Source organism: Schistocerca cancellata, chromosome 9 (genome assembly GCF_023864275.1).
Source record: "Schistocerca cancellata isolate TAMUIC-IGC-003103 chromosome 9, iqSchCanc2.1, whole genome shotgun sequence".
NCBI lineage: Eukaryota > Metazoa > Arthropoda > Insecta > Orthoptera > Acrididae > Schistocerca > Schistocerca cancellata.
In genome coordinates this window covers 96,102,684-96,112,439 of record NC_064634.1, presented here as the reverse complement: position 1 = coordinate 96,112,439, position 9,756 = coordinate 96,102,684, and the positions used below count along the sequence as shown (strand labels likewise).

At 47.2% G+C, this 9,756-nt stretch overlaps 1 non-coding gene across 1 annotated transcript; it reads right to left on the bottom strand.

Annotated features, from left to right (window-relative positions):
* Window positions 1–393: 393 nt before the first annotated feature.
* Trnat-ugu (transfer RNA threonine (anticodon UGU)) lies at window positions 394–468 on the bottom strand. Its single transcript has one exon. It is a non-coding gene; the product is annotated as a tRNA-Thr (tRNA).
* Between the last annotated feature and the right edge of the window lie 9,288 nt (window positions 469–9,756).

Genomic DNA, 9,756 nt, shown 5'->3' with positions numbered 1-9,756 from the left:
AGGCAAAGGTCCCGAGTTCGAGTGTCGGTCCGGCACACAGTTTTAATCTGCCAGGAAGTTTCACATTAATAGTGTTTATCACATATGAAGATTGACAATATTTAATTTTGAATTCACAAGTGTCGCAAGCGATGGGCGACATGCAAACGGTAGTGTTCTTCGTCATAGACAACGTCCAAACAAACAATGTATAGTGATAAGTAATAACTGTTCTGTGAGTGCCAGTCTGCAACTGTTCTAATACTATATATATGAAGACAGTAACTGTTCTCGAAAGAATAGATACTGTAAATGACCGTGCAACTTTTCCCTGGAATAAATGATGACTAACTGAAACCCTCAGCTGCCGACAGGTGTTGTTGATATACTTCGATGTGGACAGCTGAAAATGTGTGTCCCGACCGGGACTCGAACCCGGGATCTCCTGCTTACATGGCAGACGCTCTATCCATCTGAGCCACCGAGGACACAGATGAATAGCGCGACTGCAGGGACTTATCCCTTGCACGATTCCCGTGACACTCACATTCCCAACTGTCCACAATTCTACATATGTATTGTACATTATAAGACATTTGCCCATTCACTCATTACTCGCGCACGCTTTGGCGATTCCCGTAATACACTCCTGGAAATTGAAATAAGAACACCGTCAATTCATTGTCCCAGGAAGGGGAAACTTTATTGACACATTCCTGGGGTCAGATACATCACATGATCACACTGACAGAACCACAGGCACATAGACACAGGCAACAGAGCATGCACAATGTCGGCACTAGTACAGTGTATATCCACCTTTCGCAGCAATGCAGGCTGCTATTCTCCCATGGAGACGATCGTAGAGATGCTGGATGTAGTCCTGTGGAACGGCTTGCCATGCCATTTCCACCTGGCGCCTCAGTTGGACCAGCGTTCGTGCTGGACGTGCAGACCGCGTGAGACGACGCTTCATCCAGTCCCAAACATGCTCAATTGGGGACAGATCCGGAGATCTTGCTGGCCAGGGTAGTTGACTTACACCTTCTAGAGCACGTTGGGTGGCACGGGATACATGCGGACGTGCATTGTCCTGTTGGAACAGCAAGTTCCCTTGCCGGTCTAGGAATGGTAGAACGATGGGTTCGATGACGGTTTGGATGTACCGTGCACTATTCAGTGTCCCCTCGACGATCACCAGTGGTGTACGGCCAGTGTAGGAGATCGCTCCCCACACCATGATGCCGGGTGTTGGCCCTGTGTGCCTCGGTAATATGCAGTCCTGATTGTGGCGCTCACCTGCACGGCGCCAAACACGCATACGACCATCATTGGCACCAAGACAGAAGCGACTCTCATCGCTGAAGACGACACGTCTCCATTCGTCCCTCCATTCACGCCTGTCGCGACACCACTGGAGGCGGGCTGCACGATGTTGGGGCGTGAGCGGAAGACGGCCTAACGGTGTGCGGGACCGTAGCCCAGCTTCGTGGAGACGGTTACGAATGGTCCTCGCCGATACCCCAGGAGCAACAGTGTCCCTAATTTGCTGGGAAGTGGCGGTGCGGTTCCCTACGGCACTGCGTAGGATCCTACGGTCTTGGCGTGCATCCGTGCGTCGCTGCGGTCCGGTCCCAGGTCGACGGGCACGTGCACCTTCCGCCGACCACTGGCGACAACATCGATGTACTGTGGAGACCTCACGCCCCACGTGTTGAGCAATTCGGCGGTACGTCCATCCGGCCTCCCGCATGCCCACTATACGCCCTCGCTCAAAGTCCGTCAACTGCACATACGGTTCACGTCCACGCTGTCGCGGCATGCTACCAGTGTTAAAGACTGCGATGGAGCTCCGTATGCCACGGCAAACTGGCTGACACTGACAGCGGCGGTGCACAAATGCTGCGCAGCTAGCGCCATTCGACGGCCAACACCGCGGTTCCTGGTGTGTCCGCTGTGCCGTGCGTGTGATCATTGCTTGTACAGCCCTCTCGCAGTGTCCAGAGCAAGTATGGTGGGTCTGACACACCGGTGTCAATGTGTTCTTTTTTTCCATTTCCAGGAGTGTAGTCTGGGCAACCTGTGCGCATTCCCGAGCACGGGGTCCCGGGTTCGATTCCCGGCGGGGTCAGGGATTTTCACCTGCCTCGAGATGACTGGGTGTTTGTGTTGTCCTCATCATTTCATCATCATCCAGGAAAGTGGCGAAATTGGACTGAGCAAAGATTGGGTAATTGTACGGGCGCTGATAACCACGCAGTTGAGCGCCCCACAAACCAAACATCATCATCATCATCATGTGCGCATTCGCACAGACGAAGTTGAATGGCTGGGTAGCCTTTTAACTATATATATGAAGACAGTAACTGTTCTCGAAAGAACAGATACTGTAGATGACCGTGCAGCTTTTCCCTGGAATAAATGATGACTAACTGAAACCCTCAGCTGCTGAGAGGTGTTGTTGATATACTTCGATGTGGACAGCTGAAAATGTGTGCCCCGACCGGGACGGGAACCCGGGATCTGCCATGTAAGCAGGAGATACCGGGTTCGAGTCCCGGTCGGGGCACACATTTTCAGCTGTCCACATCGAAGTATATCAACAACACCTGTCGGCAGCTGAGGGTTTCAGTTAGTCATCATTTGTTCTAATACTGTCCAGCCGACGCTGGCGGCAGCGGCGCTTATATTCTCTTTGGCTAGAGGGCGCTCCTGTCGTGGTGCGGTGGTAATCGGCGCACCATTAGCCGACGTCGTCTCATCGCCTTCTATTCTCTTGCGTTCGTTATCTTCGTTCCGGCGCTTGTGGTTACGCCAGAACAGTTCGCTCGCTGACATTCAACACTGACGCCTATTCCCTCAGCGATTGTCCCGGGTCCTTCGAAGACAGCGCCTGAGCCTTTTCGGTGACTGGCGCAATTCGTGACACGCGTTTTCTCGGTTTAGCGGAACCTTCCCCAGACTTCTCCGAAGCATTATACTTTGCCACAATATGGTAAAGAGTTGTCACGGGTACGCGAAGACTCGAACTATTTCAATGGGCGAACACCCAGCGCGAACACTTTCGATAATCGCGGCTCTTCGCTTGCACCGCACACTTCTCCATAACATCTCGGCCATTTTGAGGTTCTGACCGTTTAGTACACTCATGCTCATAAATTAAGTATAATGCTGATACATTGTGAAACAACGCTCTGGTGGGCGGTGTGCGGGTTTAAATCACCTCGGGGTATGGCCATGCGATGCATTTGACCTGCGGTCGTCGCACGGTGACGCTGGCAGCAGTCCACGTATGTAGAGGTGTGTGTGTGCATGTCAGAGTACGGTGCAGCGAGTAAGTGTGCAGAGGCTTTTAGACGTGCTAATGGTGACTGTGTGTTGAAAATGGCTCAAAGAAGACATTTTGATGACGTTATGAGGGGTAGAATACTAGGGCGACTGGAGGCTGCCGGCCGGGGTGGCCGAGCGGTTCTAGGCGCTACAGTCTGGAACCGCGTGACCGCTACGGTCGCAGGTTCGAATCCTGCCTCGGGCATGGATGTGTGTGATGTCCTTAGGTTAGTAGGGTTTAAGTAGTTCTAAGTTCTAGGGGACTGATGACCTCAGAGCCTGATGGTCATCCACGCAGCCAGCAGCCACCGAGTCAAACGAAACACTTCGCAATTGCCAAGGATGGAAATGGTGGGTGGGGTTGGAGGGGGGGGGGGGGAGGTTGTCAGGGGGACATGATCCGCATTTTCGGAACAAATTTTTCTATAAACGTTTCTCGAGAAAGACGAACAGTTCTAGAATATTTCAAGCTATGTTTAACAAGCATAGTGTGTTTGGTGGCAGAAATGACAGAGAACAGCAAATTGAGAGAAGACAAGGTGGAATAAAAGAAAAATTACCGAACGTAGGTAGAAACGAAACGATTGGGAGAAACAGCGCTAGTCTCAGTGAGAAACAGCCATAGCCCGAGTACACAACCGTACTGCTACATTAAACACCAGTGGAAAAAAAGTTCCTGTCAGAGCAAAAAAAGGACCAAAATGTTTGTCTTTAAAGTACTCCACAGAATTGACGAACATGACTTTGAATTGAATATGGTTTGGTTTAGCGACGAAGCCCACTTTCATATTGTGTATGGATTCCTCAACAAGCAAAACTGGCGCATGTGGGGGCTGTGAATCCGCATTTCGCGATCGAGAACTGTCTTCACGCTCAACGGGTGAATGTGCGCTGTGCAATGGCCAGTCACGGAATAATTGCGATAATCGTTGACAGCACAGTGACTACCGAACATTAAATGAAGATATTCTAAGATGATTTCATCCCCATTATCCAAAGTGACTCTGATATCGACAGAATGTGGTTCGTGCACGAAGGAGCTCGACCCTGTCGACGCAGGAGAGTGTTTTATGTCCTGGAGGAGCACTTTGGGGACCGCATTGTGGCACTGGAGCAGCCACAGGCAACTGGCATGGACTTCGACTGACCGCCATATTCTCTGTTTCTGAACACATGCGACTTCTTTTTGTGGGGCTGTCTTAGGTATTCAGAAATAAACCCAAAACCATCGCTTAGCTCAAAACAGCCTTTCAGGAAGTCATCGACAGCATCGATGTTCCGACACTTCAGCGGATCATGCAGAATTTCGCTATTCATCTGCGCCACATCATCGCTAAGGATGGCAAGTATATCGATCATCTCATCACCTAAATCCGAATATCTGTAGTGACGTATCTTGTGTGTGCACGCCGTAGTTTGTCACTAATTTACGTTTTTTTTCATATAGTTCGAGAATTGTCATCCTCTATGTACACATTGTATAAGGTTAACACGAAATCGTTTGCTTTACATTTGTTCTTGATACTTAGCTCATCGATCATTCCCAATGGAGAGAAGTCTTCCGAAGTAAGAGTGACTTCAGGTGAGACGCAGGGGAGTGTCGTAGGACCGTTGCTATTCGCAATATGTATAAATGACCTTGTGGATACCATCGGAAGTTCACTGAGGCTTTTTGCGGATGACGCTGTAGTATATCGTGAGGTTGTAACAATGGAAAATTGTACTGAAATGCAGGAGGGTCTGCAACGAATTGACACATGGTGCAGGGAGTGGCAATTGAATCACAATGTAGACAAGTGTAATGTGCTGCGAATACATAGAAAGATCCTTTATCAATTAGCTACAATATTGCAGGTCAGCAACTGGAAGCAATTAATTCCATAAATTATCTGGGAGTAGTCAATAGGAGTGATTTAAAATGGAATGACCATATAAAAATTAATCGTCGGTAAAGCAGATGCCAGACTGAGATTCCTTGGAAGAATCCTAAGGAAATGCAATCCGAAAACAAAGGAAGTAGGTTACAGTACACTTGTTCGCCCACTGCTTGAATACTGCTCACCGGTGTGGGATCAGTACCAGATAAGGTTGATAGAAGAGATAGAGGAGATCCAACGGAGAGCAGCACGCTTCGTTACAGGTTCATTAAGTAATTGCGAAAGCGTTGCGGAGATGATAGATAAACTCCAGTGGAAGACTCTACAAGAGAGACGCTCAGTAGCTTGGTATGGGCTCTTGTTGCAGTTTCGACAACATACCTTCACCGAAGAGTCAAGCAATGTATTGCTCCCTCCTACGTATATCTCGCGAAGAGACCATGAGGATAAAATCAGAGAGATCAGAGCCCACAGAGAGGCATACCGAGAATCTTTCTTTTCACGAGCAATATGAGACTGGAATAGAAGGGAGAACCGATAGAGGTACTCAGGGTACCCTCCGCCACACACCGTCAAGTGGCTTGCGGATAGTGGATGTAGATGTAGATCGCAATTCATCACATTTCCGACTTTCATATAGGTCAGATTGTATCCTATCGCGATTGCGGTTTATCGTATCGCGACATTGCTGCTCGCGTTGGTCGAGATCCAATGACTGTTAGCAGAATATGGAATGGGTGGGTTCAAGAGGGTAATACGGAACGTCGTGCTGGATCCCAACGGCCTTGTATCACTAGCAGTCGAGATGACAGGCATCTTATCCGCATGGCTGTAACGGATCGTGTAGCCACGTCTCGATCCCTGAATTAACAGATGGGGGCGTTTGCAAGACAACAACCATCTGCACGAACAGTTCGACGACGTTTGCAGCAGCATGGACTATCAGCTCGGAGGCCATGGCTGCGGTTACCCTTGACGCTGCATCACAGACAGGAGCGCCTGCGATGGTGTACTCAACGACGGAACTGGGTGCACGAATGGCAAAACGTCATTTTTTCGGATGAATCCAGGTTCTGTTTACAGCATCATGATGGTTGCATCCGTGTTTAGCGATATCGCGGTGAAAGCACATTGAGAGTGTGTATTCGTCATCGCCATATTGGCGTATCACCCAGCGCGATGGTATGGGGTGCCATTGGTTACACGTCTTGGTCACCTCTTGTTCACATTGACGGCACTTTGAACAGTGGACGTTACATTTCAGACGTGTTACGACCCGTGGCTCTACCCTTCATTCGAACCCTGCGAAACCCTACATTTCAGCAGGATAATGTATGACCGCATGTTGCAGGTCCTGTACGAGCCTATCTCGATACAGAAAATGTTCGACTGCTGCCCTAGCCAGCACATTCTCCAGATCTCTCACCAACTGAAAACGTCTGGTCAATGGAGGCCGAGCAACTGGTTCGTCAGAATACGCCTGTCACTACTCTTCATGACCTGTGGTATCGTGTTGCAGCTGCATGGGCAGCTGTACCTGTACACGCCATCCAAGCTCTGTCTGACTCAATGCCCAGGCGTATCAAGGCCGTTATTACGACCAGAGGTGGTTGTTCTGGGTACTGATTTCTCAGGATGTATGCACCCAAATTGCGTGAATATTTAATCACATGTCAGTTCTAGTATAATATATTTGTCCAACGAATACCCGTTTATCATCTGCATTTCTTCTTTGTGTAGCAGTTTTAATGGCCAGTAGTGTATTTACATAGATTGCACAAATATGGAAATTGAAGGACTTGTTGATTTAGATAGTAAAAAAGTTTCTTATTTAGAGCATAGAAAGCGCTTGCTGTCACGCTGTTCCATCTCCTTCTGATACTTACTAATTGATTGGAAGTAAAAAGTAGAAATTAGTGCTCACGGACTGAGCGGATGTGATGTTAGTCTCATTAACCATCAATCAATATACATCCCCTCTCCTTGACACACACACACACACACACACACACACACACACAAAACGTAGGTTTGTGGTTTTTGGGGACGCAGGCAAATAAAGTTATCCTCTCGAGGCTTCGAAATCAGAACCGTTAATCTTGTGCGAGAACACTTTGAATAATCTCTCCATCATCTCGGTAAAGGAAAAAAAATCAACTGAAAATAATGAAAACTGATGGAAGCTGAACTGTCTGGGATTCAAACCCAGGAGATGGGCACAATGTACTCGTGTAACGTGACGACACCTTAGCTACATCCGCTACCTTGAATTTATTCAGAAGAGGCTGTGGGGCTGGGGTGATCAACTCACATGTGCCCTGGCCTTTCATACGTGAACAGTAATACTGGCTATCTTCAATACTGTAAGTAGAAAGATCAGGTACAATAGTTCTTATATGCCTATTCCAGTTAAGGAAGTCGTAATTCTTTCGTAATGACTATTCCCTAACTACACTTCCTGGCAAAGAGCGAATATTCGGAAGGGGAATTGAAACGAAATCAAACCTCATGAGTTGAGAGAGAATGTGATGTTATTTTGCTGATTAAAAAATGGAGTCAAATTTACAAGGATCCGCCAGTGTGAGCCCACTCATCAGCACAACGCTGCACCTGCCCCGGCCTGGATGCCTGCCCTGTGCCGACGCTGTTGGGAGCGTGTCGTAAGGCCGACGTGTCAGTCTTCTGCAAACAGTTTAATTATTTAGAGATGGAAAATGCGTTTACAGCTTATAAGTAACAATGGGAAGGAATTTTGTGAATGCTGGCAGTGAAAACCTTCCGAAAGCTGATGCGTTTTTGTTCTCTTCGTTCTTCGAAAACAACCCAGATTTTCCGGAAACGTGAAAGCTGCATTGCATGGATCGAATGTGACGGAAGTACTGTGAGACAGCAATAAATAGCAGAAATATCTTAAGACTAAGGGAATCTTTAGCTGAATTATTTACTGGTTCCATGGTCCAGGGCGCCTTGTGGAAGGCCGTACAGTGAAAGACAGAGGAAACTTTTTCTTTTGGAGATAATTCTGGATGTTAATTGTTGTGGTTGTTACCAGAACTACGACTGTTTTCCAGGCAGCTCTTTTCTCAATTTTCACGGTTTCCGACAGCGTAGTAACACTCTTAGGGAACTACAGAAGCCGCGTGGGATTAGCCGAGCGTTCTAAGGCGCTGCAGTCATGGACTGTGCGGCTGGTCCCGCCGGAGGGTCGAGTCCTCCCTCGGGCATGGGTGTGCGTGTTTGTCCTTAGGATAATTTAGGTTAAGTAGAGTGTAAGCTTGGGGACTGATGACCTTAGCAGTTAAGTCCCATACGATTTCACACATATTTTTTGAACAATAGAATATCACAACAGCTTTACACACTGCAGTTTTTCTGTTCCTCCAAGTCATTAACTTAAACCAGCGGAAGATTATGTTTATAATACATGCAGCTGAGGCAGCAGAACGTTAAAATGTGTTGTTCTACTGCAATCTTAACTGCTGCTGAAATACTGTGATTTAAAAGCACAAAAGCTTGGCAACTATCGTTTTATCGTAATGCCCTAGTCTTACTACATTTCCTCGTAGGTTCCAAGCAATGTTCAATTTTTCTCTTTGTCAATATCATGCAGTTTTACAACAGGCTTAGTGCAGACAGTTGAAAGTGGAAAATTACTGTTTTCTACGATTTTTTTGGAAGAATAATTTGCCGGCCGGGGTGGCCGAGCGGTTCTAGGCGCTACAGTCTGGAAACGCGCGACCGCTACGGTCGCAGGTTCGAATCCTGCCTCGGGCATCGATGTGTGTGATGTTCTCAGGTTAGTTACGTTCAAGTAGTTCTAAGTTCTAGGGGACTGATTGATGACCTTAGAAGCTCAGTCCCATAGTGCTCAGAGCCATTTGAACCATTTTTGGAAGAGTAATTTGATTGGACATTATTAAATAGTTTCTTATATTCTTCAGAATAAGAGCTACATTAGGTATGAAATACGGTTTATTTAGAGGATCCTTGTGACTCATCTAAAATTGACCGGGTGTAAAAAGAAGTCAATAAACGAAAATAGATATTAAAATGTAATATTATGTAGAATTTAAAGCTGTTACATAAGTATATCACAAATAAAGGACACTAGACGACAGTAATATTAAGCGAACAGGAAGAAAGGAACATATAGTTCCCACGCAGACAGATGTTGCCGATACTGCATTAAAAGCCCAGCGTGCTACGTATTACGCTACAAGCGACAACGCCGTGGAAAGAAGTGTTTACTTACACTAAAATTATCCTAACTGAAAACACACCTAGTGACCACTACCTCGTTTGGATCTCTACGAGTGAGTTGCAAGCACATTTTAGGAATCTTTTCATTCTTTGGAATAATCTAAAACAATTTTTGCCCGCCGGAGTGGCCGAGCGGTTCTAGGTGCTTCAGTGTGGAATCGCGCGACCGCTACGGTCGCAGGTTCGAATCCTGCCTCGGGCATGGATGTGTGTGATGTCCTTTGGTTAGTTAGGTTTAAGTAGTTCTAAGTTGTAGGGGACTGATAACCACAGCTGTTAAGTCCCATAGTGCTCAGAGCCATTTGAACCA